Source organism: Triticum urartu, chromosome 7A (assembly GCF_056163025.1).
Source record: "Triticum urartu cultivar PI428250 chromosome 7A, HENAU_Tu73, whole genome shotgun sequence".
Classification (NCBI taxonomy): domain Eukaryota; kingdom Viridiplantae; phylum Streptophyta; class Magnoliopsida; order Poales; family Poaceae; genus Triticum; species Triticum urartu.
The window spans coordinates 602,220,473-602,246,905 of record NC_141879.1 but is presented as its reverse complement, the minus strand read 5'-3'; positions in this window follow the sequence as shown (position 1 = coordinate 602,246,905).

Below are 26,433 nucleotides of genomic sequence, written 5' to 3'. Positions count from 1 at the left end.
AGATTGTTCGGCATTGCATGGCGGGTTCTTCTCCAAATCCTGTGTACCTGTAGGAATAATGTCCGATTTTTGTAATGTAGCACTCCTCGACTCCCACGCCCAATAATGGCCGTCTTCCACGTGTCAAACGAATGCGAAAAGCCAGGGCGTTTTTACATCCACGCCCCTAGCCATATAAACGAGCCGCCTATTTAACGGGATGGGGATTTAGGTCCAAACCACATCTTCTCCTCTCCGCGAGTTATCATCAGAGCGCTTCCAACAAAGGTCCATTCCAACATGACCAGCCGTCGCAGCTCCTCCCCACGCCCCTCCGGTCCCAAACCTGGGGACTGGGAGAGTTGCACCATCCCGCATAGCGAGTTAGTGTCGCTTCAGGCCAAGGGATTTCTCCCTCAGGCATACATGGTCCCGGTCCGAGCCGGTCTCGCCACCTATAATGGCGGAAAACAAGCGGAGAGCACCCCCAATCCTTCTAAAGGAGAGCGGGTGTGCCTCGTCCCCTATCTAATAAGGGGACTGGGGTTTCCAATTCATCCATTTCTCCGCGGGCTTCTGGAGTTCTACGGCCTCCAGCTGCACAATCTCACGCCCGCCTCTGTATTACATATTGCGGGTTTCGTCGCCCTTTGCGAGCTATTTTTAGGCGTTGAGGCTCATTTCGCGCTGTGGAAGAGGTTATTCTGTCTGGTGCCCCGTTCTCGAGAGGGGTCTATATACCAAGTGGGCGGAGCCGAAGTATGGCGCATCGCCGGGACCGGATACCTGTCCGGAACCCCAAAGAAGGCGTCCGAGGACTGGCCTTCGGAATGGTTTTACATAGATGGCGTCCCGCTACCGGACCCTATCCAGGACGGTCTCCCTGAGTTCAACAGTGCCCCATTGAAGAAACGCTTGAGCTGGCGTCCGCGGAGCTCTCAGAAAGAAAGCGACAGAGACGACCTTTACCTGATGGGCCGGATAAGACTGTTGGCTCATTCCGGACTAACCATGATTGGAGTCATGGCCGCATGCATTATGCGAGGGGTGCAGCAGCTTCAATATAGAGGCCACCCCATGTGGGATTTCAACGGGGAGGATGACGCCACCCGTTACGGTCGTAAGGGACCGGCCTCAGCTGCCGCCCTTGTAAGGATCTTATCCTCTTTGTACAAGGGAGAAAAGGAGGAATTCCTCCGCGTCAATCCGCAGGCCGGATTTACTATGTACGATCCTCCAAGTTGGGTAAGTGAATAATTGCGCTTGCCCGTCTATTTTATACTCCCACAGTTAGATATGTAGTCTAACGACTTCAGTGCAGGAACTGCGACAGGAGGTAAAGGATATAAACAGCCGCCCTCCCCAGCCCGAGGACCCAGAACGGTCCCTCGATCCGGACTCTGAAGAGGACCCAGACATATCGGTGGAGCTTATCAACGGGGTGTTCCATCAGCTAAGCAAGGACAATACCTTGGTAGCCATCACGGCTGATTACCCAGGGTTAATCCCGGCCTCCCAGGTGACAGAAACCGGAGTCTCATTCCCTTGAGAGAGATTCCACTCTCACGTATTCCGGTGTTTCTGACGACAACCGTGTTTTGCAGGGGAGATTTCCGAGGCAGGAGGCCGAACCTGCGGCGGCTAGCCAACGAGGGGCCGCAGGACCCCGTGGGGCAAAAAGGAATGCAGTCCGGACTGAGATGCCGGCGCAAAGGTAAAGCGCACCCTCTGTTTCCCTGGTGTTATTCTGTCAGGGCATATTAACGTTCGTGCTATCTTCAGAACGAAGAGACCTCGCCGGACTACATCCGGAGAGGTTGCCAATCGCGCCCCCACCAGCCAGGCTCCAACGTCTGGCCAGGAAGCGGAGGCGAGCACAAGGCGCGCACCGGACGCTCCTCCGACAGAGGATGCGGACAGGCTGTCTGCCACAAATTCTGAAGTGGAGAGTGCCATGAACCACAGGCGTCGCTGGACAGTTCTACGCGATGCTTGTTTCTCCCAAGAGGCTTTAGATGCCTTTAATTTGGGAGATGCGTACCTCCGTGCCACTCAAAATGGTTTAGCCAGAGCCACGGAGCAGTATGTAAAAGACATACGGGTAAGAAAATTTTGGTCAAATATAGATATACCAGTAGCCCCCTAGACTTGAAACAGTTAGAGCAACTGATTTAAGGATCATTTGATAAGCAGGTTCTTACAGAGAAGAATACTGTACTGTCCCGGGAGCTGGAAAAGTGCAAGGCCCAACTAGAGGCCGCACTAGCCGCAGCAGGGGAGCCCAAAGAGACCCCCTCAGGTAAGATACGCTTTGAAATATTAGTATTGTGCGGTGTGGGTGCAAATCTGACAAATCATGTTGTAGATGGCGCCGGACTCGATCCGGAAAAGCAACAACTCTTACGCCGGCTAAAGGCTGGTGAGAGTACGTTGACAAAGGTGAGGCGAGAGAAGAATGATCTTCAGGATGCCAACACCAGGCTGGACGTCGAACTTAAAGATGTTCGTGGCCAGCTGTCGGACTCCACGAGGGAGAATCAGCGGCTTCGACGCGGCATATTCAGTAAGTGCTTGAACGAACTTTGAAAAAAAAGAGTTCGGCAAGGAAGTCGACTAACAGAGTAATGTCTGTAGGTATGCTCACAGGTCGTCCTGCAGAGGAAATGCCCGGTTCTACGGGTGACCTTCTTCCCGAACTCATGCAACTGCACAAGCGAATTCGGCAGATGATGGGAGGTGTTGCCCAAGCCTTATGGCCTGCCCACTCCATGCCCAAGGGCCTTGGAGAGCTTGCGGAGAAGCTGAAGGGAGCTCGGCGGCGCTTCCGGTTGTGGAAGATATCAGCCTGCCGACAAGGCGCTAGGGAAGCCTGGGCCATGGTGAAGACCCGTTTTACGAAGTCTGACCCAAACCACATGGCCGAGGTCGGACCAGTGGGGCCTGACGGGAAGGAGATCCCTGTGAGCTTAGTATACGGCCAAGTAGAGTTGGCCGCGAAGTATTCCCAGCAGGACTGTAAATTAGACAGCCTGTTAGATGGTATAGAAGAGGAATACAATCAGTCAGAATGACTATGTAATTTTGAATTGACATGTGTAATGCCTTCTAGCCGGATTGTAGATCGTTTGTCGTTGCCGACCTTTTCGCTTCAACCTCGGGACCTGACGGTCCGGAGTGTGTCCGAATACCATAGCGGTTATATAAGAACCGTGGTATGCGTGGAGACCAGGCGTAGGGGTCATTAGTGCTTTATCAGACAAGTGCCCAACTAGTTATGTTATATTACATGGTTAGTAAGAAACATCTTCCAGAGAGAATAGTTCCGTTAGGGGTTCCTTTTGCTGGGAGGCATGCCCTAAAGTGCATGTCCGGACTGCGTAAAAAGACGCAGAAAAAGCATCTGGGGGCGCATAAAATGAGTAAAAAGATCATCTTTTATCTCACCGACCGAATATTCCCTTAAGAACGCTAGCTTTCGGCTTCACCCAGTCTGAGGTACACATCCGGCTGACCCGGCAGTAACAATCGCAGAGGTGCTCCCTTTGCCGCCTAGCCGAACAATCGGGAACGTAGGGGTAAGCACAGGGGCCAGGCAACCTAGCTTGGCCAAAACTTAAGTCATATCGATGCATATAATGGTGAAGAAAAAGGTACATGCGGAAGTTTGACGCATGTGTTGGGCGTGAAGCCCGTATAAATAAGCTTCTGTTAAAGAAGCCCCCAGGTTTAATGAGCGCAAGTGGCGCGTTACTAGATGAGCCTTTAAGGGCTATAAAAGAAAAGAGGGGAAGGAGAGAAATGTAAGACAGAAAAATGCAAAAAATGGACAGAGGAAGGAGACGAACACAGAGTCCGGCGCTAGGCATAGAATCTTCGGAGACGGGTGGCGTTCCACGGGTTCGGCTCGAGTCGGTTATTCGACGCATCTCGCAGGCGGTACGCCCCGCCAGTCAGGACTTGGTCGATTGTGAATGGACCTTCCCACTTGGGCTTGAGTTTGTCCTTTTTCTTATCCGGCAGGCGTAGAACTAGTTTGCCAACATTGTAATTTTTGGCCCGTACTTCTCTGCTTTGATATCTTCGGGCCTGCTGTTGATAAAATGCGGAACGGGCTTTTGCCACGTCACGCTCCTCCTCAAGGGCGTCCAAGTTGTCCTGCCGATCGAGCTCGGCTTCTCTTTCTTCGTACATGCGCACTCTAGGTGAGTCATGAATTATGTCGCAGGGCAGAACTGCCTCTGCGCCGTACACCATAAAAAATGGTGTGTATCCGGTGGTGCGATTTGGCGTGGTCCGCAGCCCCCATAGCACGGAGTCGAGCTCCTCTACCCAGTGCGTGTTAGATTCCTTGAGGGACCGCACCAGTCTGGGTTTAATGCCGCTCATGATAAGACCATTTGCACGTTCGACCTGGCCGTTGGTTTGTGGGTGATAGACGGAAGCATAATCGAGCTTGATGCCCATGTTTTTGCACCAGAGTTTTACCTCGTCGGCGGTAAAGTTTGTACCGTTATCGGTTATGATGCTGTGGGGGACGCCATAACGGTGTACAACCCCGTATATGAAGTCTATCACTGGTCCAGATTCGGCCGTTTTAACAGGCTTGGCTTCTATCCATTTGGTGAATTTATCCACCATGACCAGTAAGTATTTTTTCCTATCGGTCCCACCTTTAAGGGGTCCGACCATGTCAAGCCCCCAGACCGCAAAAGGCCAGGTGATGGGTATAGTTTGGAGTGCGGTGGGTGGCATATGGCTTTGGTTGGCAAAAAGTTGGCAACCAGCGCATCGTTGGACTAGGTCATGAGCGTCTGCCCGGGCCGTCGGCCAATAAAAGCCAGTACGGAAAGCCTTGCTAACAAGGGACCGAGCAGCGGCGTGGTGACCACCGAGTTCGGCATGAATTTCAGCCAGAAGGTTCCGCCCTTCCTCTTCGGAGATGCACCTTTGAAGGACTCAGGTAGTGCTTTTCTTATAAAGCTCTCCCTCATGGACTCTATAGGCTTTAGATCGCCGCACTATGCAGCGGGCCTTGTTTTGGTCCTCCGGGAGTTCCTGCCTAGTAAGGTAGGCTAGGAATGGTTCTGTCCATGGGGCGATGACCACCATTATTACGTGGGCTGAAGGTGTAATTTCATTGGCAGAGCCTCCAATTGTGTCAGATTGTTCGGCGTCGAGTGGTGTGGCTGGGTCCGGGCTGTTATTTGCGGGTTCCCCCTCCCATGCTATGGATGGCTTGAACAATCTTTCCAAAAAGATGTTGGGGGGGACTGCATCGCGTTTTGCTCTGATGCGTGCTAGGACGTCCGTTGCTTGATTGTTTTCTCGGGCTATATGGTGAAACTCCATCCCTTCGAACCGAGCTGACATTTTTAGGACGGCGTTGCGGTAAGCTGCCATTTTTGGGTCCTTGGCGTCGGAGTCTCCATTTATTTGGGATATCGCGAGGTTTGAATCCTCGCGTACCTCTAGGCGCTGGATACCCATGGATACTGCTATCCGGAGACCATGTAGGAGGGCATCATATTCGGCTGCATTGTTGGAATCCATGTACATGATTTGGAGCACATATTGGACTGTGTCTCCTGTGGGGGACGTCAGGATGACGCCAGCCCCCAGTCCGGCCAACATTTTGGAGCCGTCGAAATGCATAATCCAGTTTGAATATGTGTCGTACTCTTTAGGGAGCTCGGCCTCCGTCCATTCTGCAACGAAGTCGGCCAAAACTTGCGATTGAATAGCTCGCCGTGGCTTATAGGTTATATCGAATGGGAGAAGCTCGATGGCCCATTTTGCAATCCGGCCCGTTGCGTCGCGGTTGTTGATAATATCGTTGAGTGGTACTTTCGAGGCTACTGTTATGGAACACTCTTGAAAGTAGTGTCGTAGCTTCCGGGATGCCATGAATACCGCGTATGCAATCTTTTGATAATGCGGGTACCATGATTTGCATGGAGTGAGGACAGTGGATACGTAGTAGACCGACCTTTGAAGGGGGAATTTGTGTCCATCCGTTTCCCCCTCGACAACGAGCACTGCGCTGACAACTTGGTGTGTTGCTGCAATGTACAATAACATTGGTTCGCCGGTGTTCGGCGCGGCCAGGACTGGGTTTGTTGCCAATATGGATTTTATTTCATCAAGTCCGGCCATGGCGGCCTCCGTCCACTCGAAGTGTTCGGTGCACCGAAGGAGGCGATAGAGGGGTAGTGCCTTTTCTCCCAAGCGGGAGATGAAGCGGCTTAAAGCCGCCACGCATCCGGTTAATTTTTGTATTTGTTTGAGGTCCTTTGGGATATCCAATTGTGACAAAGCTCGGATCTTGGCTGGATTTGCTTCAATTCCTCTACCGGATACAATGAAGCCCAAGAGCTTTCCGGCTGGAACGCCGAAGATGCATTTTTCCGGGTTGAGCTTGATGTCATATTTTCGGAGGTTATCGAATGTAAGCCTCAAGTCGTCTACTAGAGATTTGACATGTCTTGATTTGACGACCACATCATCAACATACGCCTCCACTGTTTTGCCGATCTGATTTGCCAGACATGTCTGGATCATGCGCTGATATGTTGCGCCGGCGTTTTTCAGCCCAAAGGGCATTGTGTTGAAGTAGAATGGGCCGTATGGTGTGATGAATGCTGTTGCGGCTTGGTCTGATTCTGCCATATTGATTTGATGGTATCCGGAGTATGCATCAAGGAAACACAACGAGTCATGTCCTGCGGTGGCATCAATAATTTGATCGATACGGGGGAGGGGAAAGGGATCCTTTGGGCAAGCCTTGTTGAGGTCTTTAAAATCGACACACATGCGCCAGGATTTGTCCTTCTTTGGTACCATCACCAAGTTTGCTAGCCAGTCCGGATGTTTTATGTCTCTAATGAATCCGGCCTCCAATAGCTTGGCTAGCTCCTCTCCCATAGCCTGTCTCTTGGGCTCGGAAAAACGCCGAAGGGCTTGTTTGACAGGTTTGAATCCTTTTAGGATATTTAAGCTGTGTTCGGCCAGCCTGCGTGGGATCCCTGGCATGTCTGAAGGGTGCCAGGCGAAAATGTCCTGGTTCTCTCGTAGGAACTCTCGCAGTGCGGCGTCTATATCAGGGTTCATTCGTGCCCTGATGGAAGCTGTTTTATTGGGGTCCATTGGATGGACCTGGAATTTGACTATTTCGTCAGCTGGCTTGAAGGATGTGGATTTGGATCTCTTATCGAGTATCACATCATCCCTGTTAACCGTGGAGCGCAGCGCAGTCAGTTCCTCGGCCGCTAAGGCTTCGGATAGTGCCTCAAGGGCTAATGCGGCCGTCTTGTTTTCGGCGCGGAGTGCTACATCCGGATCACTAGCTAGAGTGATAATTCCGTTCGGCCCGGGCATCTTAAGCTTCATGTACCCGTAATGGGGTATTGCTTGGAAGATTGAGAATGCTTCCCGTCCCATTAAAGTGTGATATCCGCTTTTGAACGGGGCCACCTGAAACGTGACTTCTTCGGACCTGTAATTATCCGGCGTGCCGAACACCACATCTAGTGTGATTTTTCCTGTGCAGCGCGCTTCCCGATTGGGGATTATTCCTCTAAAGGTTGTGCTGCTTCGCTCGATGCGGTTCCAGTCTATTTCCATTTTTTGAAGGGTTTCCTCATAAATGAGGTTCAGTCTGCTGCCTCCATCCATGAGCACCTTGGTGAGGCGAAAGCCGTCCTCTATGGGACTGAGGACCAATGCGGCTGGTGCTCGAGCTGTTCGAAATCTAGGTTCATCACTTGCGTTGAAGGTAATAGCAGTGTCGCTCCATGGATTTATTGTTGCAACTTGATAAACTTCGGCGAGGCTGCAGAGTGTTCTTTTTCGCATACTGTTTGATGCGAAAGTCTCGAAGACTGTGAGAACGGTACTGGTGTCCTCGGGCTGGCTTTCTGCGGCCTCCAGAATTAAGAGGTCCTCGCCAATTTTGGCCACCTGCCGGAGTATCCAACATGCTCTAAGGCTGTGAGTTGGTGTGGTGTCCTCTGTACTGTGGATTCTACAGGGTCCATCAAGCCACCTTTCCAGTACGGTTCCATGCCCTGTAGAGGGTTTTGGCTTTTTGGTGTTTATCCCGGGTGTCCTATGATGATGCACCCTCTTAGTTCGGACAGGATTACTATTCAAGGCCGGATTATCCCAAAATTTTATTTCGGTTTTCCAGGCCCTTTCCATCGCACAGTATTTTTGTACTATGGACGCCAAGTCAGCGAAGCGTGTAATATCACGACGACTTACGGCGTTAAGGATTCCCTCGTCCGTGCAATTACTTCAGAAAATTGAGATTGCGTCTCCCTCGCGGCAATCCTTTATCCTGTTCATAACCAGGAGGAATCTGGCCCAGTAATGATGTACTGTTTCCTCGGGCCTCTGCCTGATTTGGGAGAGATCGCTTATGTTCGGGTGGGCGGGTGTCGTTGAATCTAAAACCTCACCCAATCCAAGATTCGGAGGCCGAAGAGTTTCCGAACTCTGAAGTTCGGATTCTTGGATGTTGTCCAACGAATCTAGCCCGTTGACTAATCCTAAGCTCAGGTCTTGAGTTACATCCTCCTCTCCGCGGGTATCCGGCTTGGAGGAGTCGGGAATTCGGACATAGATAGTCCTTAAAATAGATGAAGGGCCGCCGCTCTGCGCCTCTACCACGGCAACGTGGTGGGTGACTTGGGGAGAGTTAATTTCTCTTAGATCAGGTTTAAGCCCAACCTGGTCGTAATCCGTAGCGACCCCCAGGGCGGCGATGCGATCCAAGAGCTCGTTTACGGAAGAGAGCTCCATTGGATCTAGCTGCTGGACGAGCTCCGAGCCGACGTGTAGGTTGCTTTTGATGACCCGAGAGGTCACCGTCGGCGCAACAGCCGAACAGGCGGTCATGAGGAAACCACCTAGCTGGAGAGTTTGGCCGACAGCCAAGGCTCCCTTAGCAACGGTGCCGTCTTTAAAGACGGGAGGAGGCATCCTTCCTGATTGCGATGGCACAGAGGAACTCTCAATGAAAGCACCAATGTCGGTGTCAAAACCGGCGGATCTCGGGTAGTGGGTCCCGAACTGTGCGTCTAGGCTGGATGGTAACAGGAGGCAGGGAACACGATGTTTTACCCAGGTTCGGGCCCTCTTAATGGAGGTAAAACCCTACGTCCTGCTTGATTAATATTGATGATATGGGTAGTACAAGAGTTGATCTACCACGAGATCAAGGAGGCTAAACCCTGGAAGCTAGCCTATGGTATGATTGTTGTATATGGAGTTGATTGCCTATGGACTACAACCCTCCGGTTTATATAGACACCGGATAGGGTTAGGGTTACACAGAGTCGGTTACAATGGTAGGAGATCTTGAATATCCGCATCGCCAAGCTTGCCTTCCACGCCAAGGAAAGTCCCTTCCGGACACGGGACGAAGTCTTTAATCTTGTATCTTCATAGTCCAGGAGTCCGGCTGAAGGTATAGTCCGGCTACCCGAACACCCCCTAATCCAGGACTCCCTCAATGATCAACACCAAGACTCCATGGGTGTTAGAATCATTACTATGTAATCAAGATTATTGACTCTAGGGCAAGTGGGAGACTGAAGGAAATATGCCCTAGAGTCAATAATAAAGTTGTTATTTATATTTCCTTATATCATGATAAATGTTTATTATTCATGCTAGAATTGTATTAACCAGAAATTTAGTACATGTGTGAATACATAGACAAACAGAGTGTCACTAGTATGCCTCTACATGACTAGCTTGTTAGTCAAAGATGGTTAAGTTTCTTCGCCATAGACATGAGTTGTCATTTGATGAACGGGATCACATCATTAGAGAATGATGTGATTGACTTGGCCGATTCGTTAACTTAGCATTATGATTGTTTAGTTTGTTGCTATTGCTTTCTCCATAACTTATACATGTTCCTATGACTATGAGATTATGCAACTCCCGAATACCGGAGGAACACTTAGTGTGCTATCAAACGTCGCAACGTAACTGGGTGATTATAAATATGCCCTACAGGTGTCTCCGATGGTGTTTGTTGAGTTGGCATAGATCGAGATTAGGATTTGTCACTCCGATTGTCGGAGAGGTATCTCTGGGCCCTCTCGGTAATGCACATCACTATAAGCCTTGCAAGCAATGTGACTAATGAGTTAGTTGTGGGATGTTGCATTATGGAATGAGTAAAGAGACTTGCCGGTAACAAGATTGAACTAGGTATGATGATACCGATGATCGAATATCGGGCAAGTAACATACCGATAACAAAGGGAACAATTTATGGTGTTATGCGGTTTGACCGATAAAGATCTTCGTAGAATATGTAGGAACCAATATGAGCATCCAGGTTCCGCTATTGGTTATTGACCGGAGATGAGTATCGCTCATGTCTACATAGTTCTCGAACCCGTAGGGTCCGCATGCTTAACGTTTGATGACGATCGGTATTATGAGTTTTTGTGATTTCATGTACCGAAGGTTGTTCGGAGTCCCGGATGTCATCGCGGACATGACGAGGAGTCTCGAAATTGTCGAGACAAAAAGATTGATTTATTGGATGACTATATTCGGACACCGGAATAGTTCTGAGGGTCACCAGATATATATCGGAGTGACGAAAGGGTTATCGAAACCACCGGAGAAGTAATGGGCCTTATTGGGCCTAGGGGAGAGAGAGGGGCAGCCAAGGGCTGGCCGCACGCCCCCATGGGCATAGTCTGAATTGGACTAGGGGGAGTGATACGTCCATTTTGCATCATGCTTTTATATCGATATTTATTACATTATGGGCTGTTATTACACATTATGTCACAATACTCATGCCTATTCTCTCTTATTTTAGAAGGTTTACACGAAGAGGGAGAATGCCGGCAGCTGGAATTTTGGGCTGGAAAAGGAGCAAATATTTGAGACCTATTCTGCACAACTCCAAAAGTCTTGGAACTTCATGGAAGTCAGTTTCAGAATATAAAAAAAATATTGGGCGAAGGAAGCACCAGAGTGGGGCCACCCACCATCCACGAGGGTGGGGGCGCGCCCTACCCCCCTGGGCGCGCCCCCTGCCTCGTGGGCCCCCTGGTAGGCCTCCGATGCCCATATTTGGCTATATGAAGTCTGTTGCCCTGGAAAAAATCATAACCAAGCTCACGGGATGAAACTCCGCCGCCACGAGGCGGAACCTTGGCGGAACCAATCTAGGGCTCCGGCGGAGCTGTTCTGCCGGGGAAACTTCCCTCCAAGAGGGGGAAATCATCACCATCGATCCTCTCATCGGGAGGGGGTCAATCTCCATCAACATCTTCACCAGCACCATCTCCTCTCAGACCCTAGTTCATCTCTTGTATCCAATCTTTGTCCCAAAACCTCAGATTGGTACCTGTAGGTTGCTAGTAGTGTTGATTATTCCTTGTAGTTGATGCTAGTTGGTTTACTTGGTGGAAGATCATATGTTCAAATCCTTTATGAATATTAATACCCCTCTGATTATGAACATGAATATGATTTGTGAGTAGTTACATTTGTTCCTGAGGACATGGGAGAAGTCTCATTATAAGTAGTCATGTGAATTTGGTATTCGTTCGATATTTTGATGAGATGTATGTTGTCTCTCCTCTAGTGGTGTCATGTGAACGTTGACTACATGACACTTCACCATTTTTTGGGCCTAGAGGAAGGCAATGGGAAGTAATAAGTAGATGATGGCTTGCTAGAGTGACAGAAGCTTAAACCCTAGTTTATGTGTTGCTTCGTAAGGGGCTGATTTGGATCCATATGTTTCATGCTATGGTTAGGTTTACCTTATTACTTCTTTTGTGGTTGCGGATGCTTGCAAGAGGGGTTAGTCATAAGTGGGATGCTTGTACAAGGAAGGGCAGTACCCAAGCACCGGGCCACCCACATATCAAATTATCAAAGTAAGGAACGCGAATCATATCAGCGTGATGAAAACTAGCTTGACGATAATTCCCATGTGTCCTCGGGAGCGCTTTCCTTTATATAAGAGTTTATCTAGGCTTGTACTTTGCTACAAAAAGGATTGGGATATCTTGCTGCACCTTATTTACTTTTACTACTTGTTACCCGTTACAAATTACCTTATCACAAAACTATCTGTTACCGATAATTTCAGTGCTTGCAGAGAATACCTTACTGAAAATTGTTTATCATTGTCGTCTGCTCCTCGTTCGGTTCGACACTCTTACTTATCGAAAGGACTATGATAGATCCCCTATACTTGTGGGTCATCAAGACTCTTTTCTGGCACCGTTTCCGGGGAGTGAAGCGCCTTTGGTAGGTGGAATTTGGTAAGGAAAAATTTATATAGTGTGCTGAAATTTACTGTCAGTTGTTACTATGGAACATAATCCTTTGAAGGGCTTGTTCGGGGTATCTTCACCCGGAACAGTAGAGCAAAGAGTTGCTCGTCAACCTATTGAACCAACTGAAAATGTTTACTTTGAAAATCCTTCGGGTATGATAGAGAAACTGCTAGCTAATCCTTTCACAGGTGATGGAACATTACATCCTGATTTGCACCTAATCTATGTGGATGAAGTTTGTGGATTATTTAAGCTTGCAGGTATGCCCAAGGATGTTATCAAGAAGAAGGTCTTCCCTTTATCTTTGAAGGGAAAGGCATTGACATGGTTTAGGCTATGTGATGATTTGGGATCATGGAACTACAACTGATTGAAATTGGAATTTCATCAGAAGTTTTATCCTATGCATCTGGTTCATCATGATCGTAATTATATATATAATTTTTGGCCTCGTGAAGGAGAAAGCATCGCTCAAGCTTGGGGGAGGCTTAAGTCAATGTTATATTCATGCCCCAATCATGAGCTCTCGAGAGAAATTATTATTCAAAAATTTTATGCTCGGCTTTCTCTCAATAATCGTTCCATGCTCGATACTTCTTGTACTGGTTCTTTTCTGATGAAGACTATTGAATTCAAATGGGATTTATTGGAAAAATTAAACGAAACTCTGAAGATTAGGATCTCGACGAAGGTAAGGAGGCAGGTATAACACCTAAGTTTGATTGTGTTAAATCTTTTATGGACACCGATGTTTTTGGGCACTCGAGAAATGGAAAAAAAATTATCGTCCAAAGAAAATGAAAACTCCCTTTGTCAATATTGTATGCAAATCCATGATGTAAACTTGTGCAAAATATGATATCATTTGAACACATATTTGATAGGACTTTCACAAAAAAAATCATTTTGAGCACTGAAAAATGGAATGAAATTTTTATCTTGAATTGATCACGACCAATTTATATGGTCATAAGGTCATCAAATGGTTTGCTGCGTTCTGATTGGTCCATGGGCATATCACGCGGATCACGCATCAACCACCGTCGGATGCTTCCGCATCCAACGGCAGCCCTCACCCTTCACCCAACCACAACCCAACTACCCAAACCCTAACTCAGATCCTCTCCCCTCTCCCCCGATCCACTCCCACCGCCTCTCCCCTCTCCCCCGATCAACTCTCACCGCCTCTCCCCTCTCCCCATACTGAGAGAGAGGCACCGCCGCAATGGAGAGAGGGGCGCCGCCGTGGCTGGCTTGCTCGCAGGCGCGTGCGTGCGCCGCATCCACCTACCCAAACCCTACCCAGATCCCATCAATCCCCTCCTCCCATCGCACCCCTCCTCCCCCCATCTCCTCGCCGCCGCCATCGATGGCGCTCCCCTCGATCCCTACCACCGCCGTCTCCCTCCCTTAGGTCGAGCTCCCCCTCCCCTCTCCCTCCCACCTCTGGAAGCTCCCGCGTCCCACCGCCGCGCACCGTGCTCCTCTGCAGCTTCTGCGGCGACGCAGCCGCCGCTGACTACTCTCGTTCCTCCTTCCTCCAGCACTACTCTCCAACCTCACCTCTCGCTTCACCATCCCGCGCTCGCCGGGGCCCTGTAGTGCCGCTCAGTCCCTCACGCTCGGGCCCAACGAGGTCGCGCACGCACTCACCAGCACACCTGTCTTCATCGTCTGCAACTCCAGCAATGCGTTCGTGCTCGTCTCCGACCCCGCCACTGGTCTCCGCTCCATCGGTCTCCTATGCTTCCGCTCCAAGGACGCTGACGCCCTCCTCTTCGTCCAAGGTCGCCGGAACCACGACGGCCGGTGCGCCCGTGCGTGAGGAGACGACGAGGACCCCGACAAGCCATGCAGGGCCAGCAAGAAGGCCGCCGCCCTAGCACCAGCAGTAGCAGTACCCCCAAGGTATCGCGCACGCGCGCGCCCCGATCCCACCCCCTCCCGATTTGTGAATTGCTTGGTCCCGATCTGACTAATGTGTCGCTGCAATGTTCCATCAGGGACGAGACCACCGGCGCCCACCAGGATCTCCGCCGCTGCACCTTGGTAATGATTGCGTGAGAAAGCACCGCAGGTGGGCGGCTGCATCTGAGGCTGAGGAATCAGGTGCTGGATTGTAGTTCAGAGCCCTTCCCACCAGTCTTCGTTTTGCCTCTTTGCTCAAAAGTGTTAAATGCTAATCATTGGCTTGCCGGGATAGACGCACTGCTCGTCCAAACCAATTATCATCTTCTACCTCCTAGTAGTAGTACAAAAATTATAAGGAAATTCACTGCAATGTTTTCAGAATGTAAATTTAGTGCCTGGTTCAATTTGGAGCATGTTAATTTAGATGATCACATGTTTCTACAGAGTAAATATCACCATTTGTCATGAAATGTTGCTACAGAGTGAAGATGTAGAACTTCTGTTTGTTCAGGCAGCTGCTTTATTATATCAAATGCACCAGATACTTATGATTTATTTTATGGTCTTGTGGCTAGTCTAGAGCAAAAACAGAGTTGCATATGATTTCTAGGTACTAGTAGTCTAACTGTATTTGAGATGCGATACACTGAAGGTTAATTATACATATGCACACAACAAGTATACAGTATTGTACTATACATTTCACATGTGTCCTATCTTAGAAGCTCCACGATATTCATGTGTATACAATAATTTATCGAATGAGGCACTATGATTCTGAATTTTTAGATTGTTAGCTCTGGCTTCATAAGCCAACTTATGTGAATATACTTTGCAGAATCATTGTATAGCCTCTTTGTTTATGTGGGGTTCTTATTCATTTGATTTCGTCCTCCTGGCAGGCACCTTTTGTACATTGAGCAACAATGGCGTATTCGAGTGGATGATGGAAGGCCTCAGTTTGGGGCCAAGAAAAGGCGTGGACGAGGCCATTTCTGCAAGGTCTTTCTCAATCAGTTGAAATATTTGGTTTTCCACGACTTAGACTATTGGGGCAGACTTATCAAGTCGTTGCTCTTTATGTTATGTTATACCACCTGCATATGCATGCTCTAGCTTCTAGGTAGTAGAAGAATTGACATGTGGGATGCAAGTCCAAGCTTGATACTGTAAATGTTACTCCCACCTATCAAGTTGGACTACTCGGGTGTCAAGTTGGTGTTGTACTGTAGTCTGTAGTATGAACCTGCATATGCACCTACATGTGTAGTTAGTAACTAGTACTACTGCTTGAACTCAAAATTTCTTTTACAATGAATAAAAAGATGAGCATTTCTCCAGCCAATGTCTGCAGTAGTTGCTGCTGTGTAATCATCGGCTAGACCTATGCATTTCATCAAAATTTGCAATGATGTTTGTTGCCTAAGAAACTAGAGAATTATAGAGGCCTGAGATTCTTATTTTGTTGTACTTGTACATGTAGCATTGTTCTTGGCACTATGACCTAAAGCAATCAGTCGGTCAATTGCAGTCTTGGCATGCTCTGTTGCTCTCCTAGTTGTTAACCTATGTGTAGTAGTACGTAGGAATAGAGGTATGCTAAATCTGGCATTTTCAAGTATGTTGTGTTGCTGTGACTGCTCTCAGTTTAATAATTTTAACTCTTGTGGCATTTTCAAGTATGCATAGTGTATTAGTGTATCATCATCTGTGTTATACGTTTCCGCCACGGAATCAACGAAATGTTCCTGCAATAAGATGTATTTATTTAGATGAAGTATCCGCTTTCCCTGACATAATATGTTCATGTTCATGACAGGCCGCCTGCAAATTGCTGGATGCAACATCAATGTAGCTATGATCCGCGCATGACCCAACCTTGAGGAGAGCACCTCTGCGAGCTGGGATCTCCGAATGGTAATGTTCTCCGGTCTCAATCCCTCCTTACCTAGCATAGATTCCTGATTTACTACTTATCTGCGTGCCAAATCCATGCCTGGGACCGACCAAACGCTCTGATTTGAGTTGGCCATGTTGTTCATGTTTGTTGATATTCTGCAAGTATATGTGAACTGATTAGCTAGCAATTTGGACCTGTGGATGGAGTCTGGTACATGTAAACGGTTTGGCATTGTCATTCTGGGCATATTCTCTAACTTTAGCCTGCAAGATCATTGAGCAGATCTGAACTGTTTACCAATTTGGATAGGTAGGTGGGGTCTGGTACATGTAGGTGATTCGTGAACACACAACCAGGATGATTCCTATCCTACCTATGCTGTGCTTATTGCTTGCAAGCTAGTGATGGCGGTCGCATGTGCAGTACCTGCTGGTTAGTACCTGCTGGTTGTTACTATCGCTGGCAGTTAGTGTTCAACATCTATCGCTTTAGCACCAAGCGACTAAACAATGTTTTGGTAAAGCTTTCAGAAATCAGTTTGCAGTGTTGAATTAGTACACATCTTGTACCTTCAATTTGGTAGTATGAAAAACACATTAGTAAATCTAAGTAACTTTGACATATTTTCTCTATTAACTTGCACTGGATTGGTACCCGTGATTGCCTTGTACTTAATTCTGCTAACACTGATCTTGTTACTGTTAATTTGTTATTGCCATGGTGTTTATGCTGTTTAGAATAAGATCCATGCATCAATTCTAAGTTCTTGTCTCTCTGAAGGGACACTTCTAGCTTCTACGACCCAGACTTGTTAACTATTGTTTCTTACTTTGTTAGCTACGACATATATTTTCCCCAGTTATTCTAATTCTTCTCTGATTCATGTAACAGGATGACAGTGGAAGCCATGTTGTTGTTTTGTTTGTTCCCAGCCCTGACTATGGTCGTCGAGCGATTCCGGCATGTTGTTCATCTAGTAGAGCTTGTTAGGAGTCTGAATCTAAGAACTCACCCTGTTTTTCTTACTTTTGTTTGTTGGCAACTATGTTCATCCAGCGAGTCCAGTATGTTCATGACAGGAGCAGGTAGTTTGTGATCACATGGAAGGAGCTTGTAAAGCAGTACTATATTACAATTGTAGAGCTTGTAAAGCTGTATGGTCTTCTGTATTGGAATGGATAGAGCTTCTATTATGTGATCTGGTTGCTCTTATTTAAGTATCATGTGTGTTTTTGTCTCCGAAAATCTAAATAATGCTTGAAATATGAAGAATATGAGTCTCAATTGATGGGACCCACTTACCACAACATGACAAATGGGAACCTATTACTAGAACCTGACAACTGGGACCCATCTGACTAGTGGACCCTTCTTTTGGAAAAAAACTAAATTCGTTTAGACAAAAAGGCCACAACCCAACAATAAAAAGGCTGCAATATTGGGCTTGGCCCATGAACCCAACCAAAAATTGACAGACAGAAAAAACACAAATAGGCCGAATTGTTGGGCTAGGCCCATGTAGAAAATCGAATTGGACCGGGCTGAATCTTGTGCCACGTCAGATTGCCACGCTGGATGCCTACGTGGCCTGGGGAGGTTGCTAGTGACCAAAACGCCACAGTAGACGTATTTTGGTCATAAACGTCTTCGACCATTCCAGAAGAAAGGTCGCTATAGTCAGTTTATGACCGCCAGCTTTTGACCTTCTGTTTTTGGTCACAAAAAGGTCGCAAATGAAAAACCATGACCTTTCAGTGACCAATAGTGGTGGTCACAAGTTGACATATTTCTTGTAGTGCTATGTAATTCTCCCACCATGAGGCTGCTGGTCCATCCAATTGGTGTGCGGCAAAACGCACCTTCTCAGCATTTGTGCAACCTGCGGTGGTCAACTCCCTTCCAATCCTACGCAGCCAATCATCAGCAACTATTTACTCGGTGCTACTGGAAAACACCGGCGGCTGCAGCCTCAGAAAACGGGCTAAGTTATCAACTGGTGGTGGTGGCGGTGGGTTGTTGTTGTTGTTGCCTTGGTTCTGAACTAACAACTGCATCAAGGCATTCTACTGTTGGATCAACTGAGTGAGATCTGGTGGGAAAGCAAAATCGGGGTCACATCTCGAAGGCATCTGATGGGTTTAGAGGGAAGAGATTAGAATAGAATGAGGTCTAATGAGAAAACACTACCCATATGCACATGAGATAAACACAATCATATCATATCACTCAATCAATCAAGCAAGGGCATACAATCGGTCTAACTATCGTTACAGTGCTTGGACTACTAATATTTACATGGGGGTGTTCTACTAATAGTATGGTGGTCTACTAGAAATTTTGATCACTGGAAGACTCCATGATATCCGCTCCAGCTTCGTCTTCATAGTCATCATCACTACTATATGGGTCGGAGTCGGTGTCGTCGATGATGATAAAGTCTTCAGAACGAATCTCCTTGGGTTCGTCGTCTTCTCCTCCTGGCACGGGGTCTCCCATAAAAACTCCTAGCTTCCTTATCATGTCGTCATTCCTCTCCACAAGTATCATCATTTCCTCCTCATATCCATCGCATGTAGACTTAAGCTCCTCTTCTAGCTCTGTGATTCTGATCATCGCCTTCTTCAAATCTATCATGCTTGCGCACATCTGGTTCTCCTGGCGATGAATGTGATGGTTTAATTCCTGGATGTATGCTGCAATGGACCTGTCCTTCCTGGTGTTGATCATCTCCCATTGCTCATCTCGGCGCCCACATATCTGGTGGATAGTGTCCTTAAGCTCCTTGTGGTAAACTTCACCGATGCATCCTATAGCAATGTGGGCTGCCATACTCTTGCCTAGACTCCAAGTTGGTGCATCAAAGGAAAACTCTATGGGTTTAGTGACTGGCGTGAACGTCCTTCCTGCAACTTGAACTCGAATCATCCAGCGCTCCTCTTCTGGTAAAGTGGCGGTATAGGTCCCGGTGAAGCTTGGTATTCCAATGTTCAGGTACTTAGTGACTTTCTTCAAGTGTCTTCCAAAAGGTGTGTCTTCATCCGGTTGTGCAAATTTGTTCCTTGAGTCCGCCATCCTAAAGAGTAGAAAATGGAGAGGAGTCAGAAATGAGTAGAGAAGAGTGACCTATGGCTTTTCTTAGTGGTCGTGTCCTACATTCAGCGTGTGCTCTGATACCATCTTGTAGCGACCCGACCTCAAACGGTCAAGTCTATGTGCTTCAGTGTCATCCCTGGATCGGTAATGCTGACACACAGTACTCGAAGGATTTATAACAGAGTGGTGATATGTCTCCGTCGTATCTACTTTTCCAAACACCTTTGCCCTTGTTTTGGACTCTAACTTGCATGATTTGAATGGAACTAACCCGGACTGGCGCTGTTTTCAGTAGAATTACCATGGTGCTATTTATGTGCAGAAACAAACATTCTCGGAATGACCTGAAACTTCACGGAACAACTTTTCAGAAAATATGAAAAATACCTACAAAAGATGAAGGCCAGGGGCCCACCACCTGTCCACGAGGGTGGGGGGCGCGCCCCCTACCTCGTGGGCCCCTTGTTGCCTCTCCGACTCCAACTCCATATATTGTGTTTCGGGGAGAAAAAAATCAGAGAGAAGAAATCATTGCGTTTTACGATACGGAGCCGCCGCCAAGCCCTAAAACCTCTCAGGAGGGCTGATCTAGAGTTTGTTCGGGGCTCCGGAGAGGGGAATCCGTCGCCATCTTCATCATCAACCATCCTCCATCACCAATTTCATGATGCTCACCGCCGTGCGTGAGTAATTCCATCGTAGGTTTGCTGGACGGTGATGGGTTGGATGGGATCTATCATGTAATCAAGTTAGTTTTGTTAGGGTTTGATCCCTAGTGTCCACTATGTTCTGAGATTGATGTAGCTATGACTTTGCTATGCTTAATGCTTGTCACTAGGGGCAGAGTGCCATGATTTCAGATATGAACCTATTATGTTTTCATCAATATATGAGTGTTCTTGATCCTATCTTGTAAGTCTATAGTCACCTATTATGTGTTATGATCTGTTAACCCCGAAGTGACAATAATCGGGATACTTACCGGTGATGACCGTAGTTTGAGGAGTTCATGTATTCACTATGTGTTAATGCTTTGTTCCGATTCTCTATTAAAAGGAGGCCTTAATATCCCTTAGTTTCCATAAGGACCCTGCTACCACTGGAGGGTAGGACAGAAGATGTTATGCAAGTTCTTTTCCATAAGCACGTATGACTATATTCGGAATACATGCCTACATTACATTGATGAACCGGAGCTAGTTCTGTGTCACCCTAGGTTATGACTGTTACATGATGAACCGCATCCGGCATAATCCTCCATCACCGATCCATTGCCTACGAGCTTTCCATATATTGTTCTCTGCTTATTTACTTTTCCGTTGCTATTGCTATCATCACTACAAAATACCAAAAACATTACTTCCACTATTGTTACCTTTTGCTACCGTTATCACTACTATCATATTACTTTGCTACTAAACACTTTGCTGCAGATATTAAGTTTCCAGGTGTGGTTGAATTGACAACTCAGCTGCTAATACTTGAGAATATTCTTTGGATCCCCTTGTGTCGAATCAATAAATTTGGGTTGAATACTCTACCCTCGAAAACTGTTGCGATCCCCTATACTTGTGGGTTATCAAGACTATTTTCTGGCGCCGTTGCCAAGGAGCATAGCTCTATTCTTTGAGTCACTTGGGATTTATATCTGCTTATCATTATGAAGAACTTGAAAGATCCAAGAACCAAGATTTATCCCTCAACTACGAGGGGAGGTAAGGAACTGCCATCTAGCTCTGCACCAGATTCACCTTCTGTTTTGAGTAAGCTTGCGACACCTACACCTGCTTCTGCTATTCGTTCTGATATGTCACATGTTATTGATGATGCCACTTCTGCTATGCATGATACTTATGATGAAACTACTTCTATGCTTGACACTACTGTGCCACTTGGTAAATTTGTTGATGAACAACTTGCTAGAGCTAGAGAAATTGTAAATATTGAATCTGATGATACTGATGAAAGTGGTGATGAAGAATCACTTGTTATTCCTAAGGGTTATGTTTTTGATAAAGAAGCTTCTTTAGCTATTTTAGCTTGCAAAAATAGAAATGAACTCAAAAGGTTATTAGCTAAATGGAGTGAGCAATCTCTAAATACTAGAATGAAACCTGACCCTACTTTTGCTACTTCACCTATCTTTGTTACTGATAAGGATTATGAATTCTCTGTTGATCCTGATATAATTACTTTGGTTGAATCTGATCCTTTTCATGGTTATGAATCTGAAACTGTTGTGGCACATCTTACTAAATTGAATGATATAGCCACCCTGTTCACTAAAGATGAGAGAACTCGTTACTTTTACATCCTTAAAATATTTCCGTTCTCATTAAAGGGTGAGGCTAAGATATGGTTTAATTCTCTTGATCCTGGTTGTGTGCGTAGTCCCCAGGATATGATTTATTACTTCTCTGCTAAATATTTCCCTGCTCATAAGAAACAAGCTGCTTTAAGGGATATATATAATTTTGTGCAAATTGAAGAAGAGAGTATCCCACAAGCTTGGGGGAGGCTTCTCCAATTACTTAATGCTTTGCCTGATCATCCTCTTAAGAAAAATGAAATACTTGATATCTTTTATAATGGACTAACCGATGCCTCCAGAGATTACCTGGATAGTTGTGCTGGTTCTGTTTTCAGGGAAAGAACACCTCATGAAGCTGAAATTCTATTAAATAATATGTTGACAAATGAAAATAATTGGACACCTCCAGAGCCAATTCCTGAGCCTATTCCTAAACCAACTCCGAAGAAGAGGGGTATTCTATTTCTTAGTCCTGAAGATATGCAAGAGGCAAAGAAATCTATGAAAGAAAAAGGTATTAAAGCTGAAGATGTTAAGAATTTACCTCCTATTGAAGAAATACATGGTCTTAATTTACCGCCTGTTGAAGAAACATATGATCTTAATCCTTTACCTATTGAAGAAACTCATGGTCTTGATAACCCAACACAGGTAGTAAAGATAAATTCTCTCTATAGATATGATAAAGCTGAAATCCTATTTACTAAGTTTGCTAGACCATGCTTAGATGACTTTGATAAATTTATGCCTAAGCAAGAAGATTTTAATGCTTATTTTGGTAGACAATTGAAATACAATTCAAATATGCTTGAACACTTGGGTGATTATATGGCTAATGTCAAAGGTGAACTTAAACTTATTAGTAAACATGCTTCTATGGTTACCACTCAAGTAGAACAAGTACTTAAAGCTCAAAATAATTTGCTCAATGAATTGAATAGTAAAGATAATGATAATGATGTTAGAGTGGCTACTAGAACTGGTAGAATGACTCAGGAACATTTGTATCCTGAAGGCCACCCTAAGAGAATTGAGCAAGATTCTCAGAGAAATAATATAGATGTACCTAGTTCTTCTAAAAAGAAGAAAAAGAAAAATGATAGGACTTTGCATGCTTCTAGTGAACCTATTACTGAAACACCTGAGAATCCAAATGATATTTCTATTTCTGATGCTGAAACACAATCTGGTAATGAACCAAAAACTAGTGATAATGTTAATGATAATGTTCATAATGATGCTCAACCTAGTAATGATAATGACATAGAAATTGAACCTGTTGTTGATCTTGATAACCCACAATCAAACAATCAACGTTATGATAAAAAAAGACTTTGTTGCTAGGAAACATGGTAAAGAAAGAGAACCATTGGTTTAGAAACCCATGAATTTTCCTCCCAAACCATCCAAGAAAAATGATGATGAGGATTTTGAGTGCTTTGCTGAAATGATTAGACCTATCTTTTTGCGTATGCGATTAACTGATATGCTCAAAACCAATCCTTATGCTAAGTACATGAAAGATAATATTACAAATAAAAGAAAGATACTGGAAGCTGAAATTTCCACCATGCTTGCTAATTACACTTTTAAGGGTGGAATACCAAAGAAACTTGGAGATCCCAGCGTACCAACTATACCATGCTGCATTAAAAGAAACTATGTTAAAACTGCTTTACGTGATCTTGGAGCCGTTGTCAGTGTTATGCCTCTCTCTTTATATCGTAGACTTGATTTGAATAAGTTGACACCTACTGAAATATCTTTGCAAATGGCTGATAAATCAACTGCTATACATGTCGGTATTTGTGAGGATGTGCCTGTTGTAGTTGCAAATGTTACTATTTTAACGGACTTTGTTATTCTTGATATTCCCGAGGACGATAGTATGTCTATTATTCTCGGAAGACCCTTTTTGAATACTGTAGGGGCTGTTATTGATTGCACTAAAGGCAATGTCACTTTTCATGTTAATGGTAGTGAGCATATGGTACACTTTCCGAGGAAACAACCTCAAGTTCATAGTATCAACTCTATTGGAATAATGACATCGATTATATTTGGAGGTTTTGAATTTCCTCTTCCTACTGTCAAGAAGAAATATGATATTCTTATTATTGGGGATGTTCTTATCCCCGTTGAGGTAACATAGTGTTATTCGAAATTTCTCCAGTTCTATGTTATTCGGAATGAGTTCGTTAACAAGACTTGATCAACCTTGTTAGTGGATTCCTTTTGATGATCATGAGATGGATGAAACTAGAGAGCAGAACCTTCTGTACCCCACTTTTACTTTATGATATTTATATTAAATAAAATAAAAATAAATATTTTTATGTCTGTTATCTGATTATCCGTGCTATATAAAAATACCTCAAAAATAAAAGTTCTCCAAATGCCCTGAAATTTAAATATGATTTTTTCTAGAATATTTGAGAATATTTGGCACTGAGAACACAGCAGGGGGGGTCAACCACCTGCCCACGAGGGTGGAGGGCACATCCTACCCCCTGGGCACGCCCCCCTGCCTCGTGGGCCCACGGTGGCCCTCCTCCACTTATCCTTTCACCCACACACTCCTTCTTCCTCCCACAAACACGAATAACCAGCTCAAACACGAGTTCTAGCTCACTTTGCTGCCATTTTCGATCTCCTTGCTCAAAGCACCTCTCACAAAACTGCTTGGGGAGATTGTTCCTTGGTATGTGACTCCTCCATTGGTCCAATTAGTTTTTGTTCTAGTACTTTATTCATTGCAAATTTTTGCTGCTTAGGTGACCCTGTTCTTGAGCTTGCATGTCAAATTTATTTGGTCAAAAGTAGTTTTGATGCATGATATAGGCCCTAGGCACTTGTAGGAGTAGTTGCTATCAATATTATTGATTTTGGTTTACTTTTATTTTGAAGTAACTAAAAAAATTCAGAATTTTTTCAGAGGAAGAAATATGCTTAGGAAAATGTTCCAAGGTGGTTCCTCAAGGAAGCAAGGACCCAGGCTTGCAATGCGTGATGCTGATGACGAGCCACCAAGAGACGCTCAAGTGCGTCCTTGTGAATGGCCTTCTGAGAACTTTATGGATCAAACGGGAATTAAGGAAGAATTCAACGCATATTTGCATAAAGCTGATCTCGTGAGCTTCGGGGAAGAGAAGTGCAGCCAGTATCACAACCTCACCAGTACCTTTGTGAGGAGGTTTGAATTTTCAACTTCACGTAATTCTCCAACTGTCATGTTTGATCTTTATGATAATTCTTACACTATGGACTTAGAGGATTTTACCACTGCTTGCAAACTTCCACAATGGGGTAGTATAAGGGATCCTCGCAAATCTGAATTTAGAGATTTTCTTGCTAGCATAACTGTAGGAGAATCTAGAGATATTACACAAGCTACCATAGGGAGCATTCACTTTCCTGCTATACATTACTTTGCTCTCTTCATAGGTAGATGCATTAATGGTAAAGATGAGGCATGTCACATGTGTGTCCCTGACCTCAGTATTCTTAGGAATGCTGTGTTAGGGGACAAATCTTATAATTTGGGAGCCATTGTTGCACGTAGGTTGCATCTTAATAGATTTAATGGAGATTTATTTGGTGGAATTTATGCAACCCGCGTAGCTAATTTTCTTGGTGTAGCTATACGCGAAGTTGATATTGAATTAGCTCCTGCTTATCTAGATTTTAATGATATGGTTCACCACCAGTTTGTCGAGAGGAACAAATCACCTCTCCAGTATCGACTAATCTTTGACAAATGCCGTGCTATCCGTATTACTCTCCCTGCTCCTACCTTCTTTGATTATCAGGCAAGAGGAAGATATACTATTACCAGAGAGGAGGCAGATGAGTATGAGAGGAGAGAGGAGGCCGCTCGTCGCCACGCTGTAGCTCAGCAGGCGATAGCCGCTGCATCGCACTATGACCCCAGCTACTATTATGGATATCCGCCAGGCCAGCCGTGGCCATAGACCAACTTAGGCCAAAAGCCTAAGCTTGGGGGAGTACATATTTCCCACTGACATTACATTTATGCTCACACACTCATTGCTAGATGTCGGTGCTCATACTTTTTCATTGTATCATCCATGCTAGTTTATTTTCCTTTTTTATGCTTTCTTCTTGTGTGTTTAATAAACCTTAAGAAAAACCAAAAAAAATTAGTTGTAGCTTTTAGTTAGTTTAATTTCCATGCTTGCAGTAGTAATTAAAAAGAAAAACCCAAAAAGATTTCATGTTCTTCTTTTGCTTGTTGGGAGCTTTCCCGTGTAAATAGTTTTATTTCTTTTCTTTTCTTTGGGGGTCGATAGGAGAAGACCATAATTAAATTGTTGAAGTGGCTCTTATATGCATTATTGTTTATCTGACAAAAGAGCCCATATTGCCTTGTCTTCTCCTGTTTATTGAATGCCTGCAGATTCCAGCTTAGTCCAATGCACGTGCACTATTATTATTATTCACATTGTTCGGTCGTGCAAGTGAAAGGCAATTATGACGATATATGATGGACTGACTGAGATGAGAAAAGCTGGTATGAACTCGACCTCTTTTGTTTTTGTAAATATGATTAGTTCATCGTTCCTGATTCAGCCTATTATGAATAAACATGTTTGCAATGACAATTAGAGATCATAGTTTCTTGTGCCATGCTTGATTAGCTATGAGTAATAATGGTTTACCTTGTGTGCCAACATGCTATTGAGATAGTTATGATGTGGTCTGATAGGGTGGTATCCTCCTCTGAATGATTTAAGTGACTTGACTTGGCGCATGTTCACACATATAGTTGAAACAAAATCAACATAGCCTTCATGATATTTATGTTCATGGTGGATTATATCCTACTCATGCTTGCATTCGGTGTTGATTAATTTTAATGCATGTTCATGACTGTTGTCGCTCTCTAACTGGTCGCT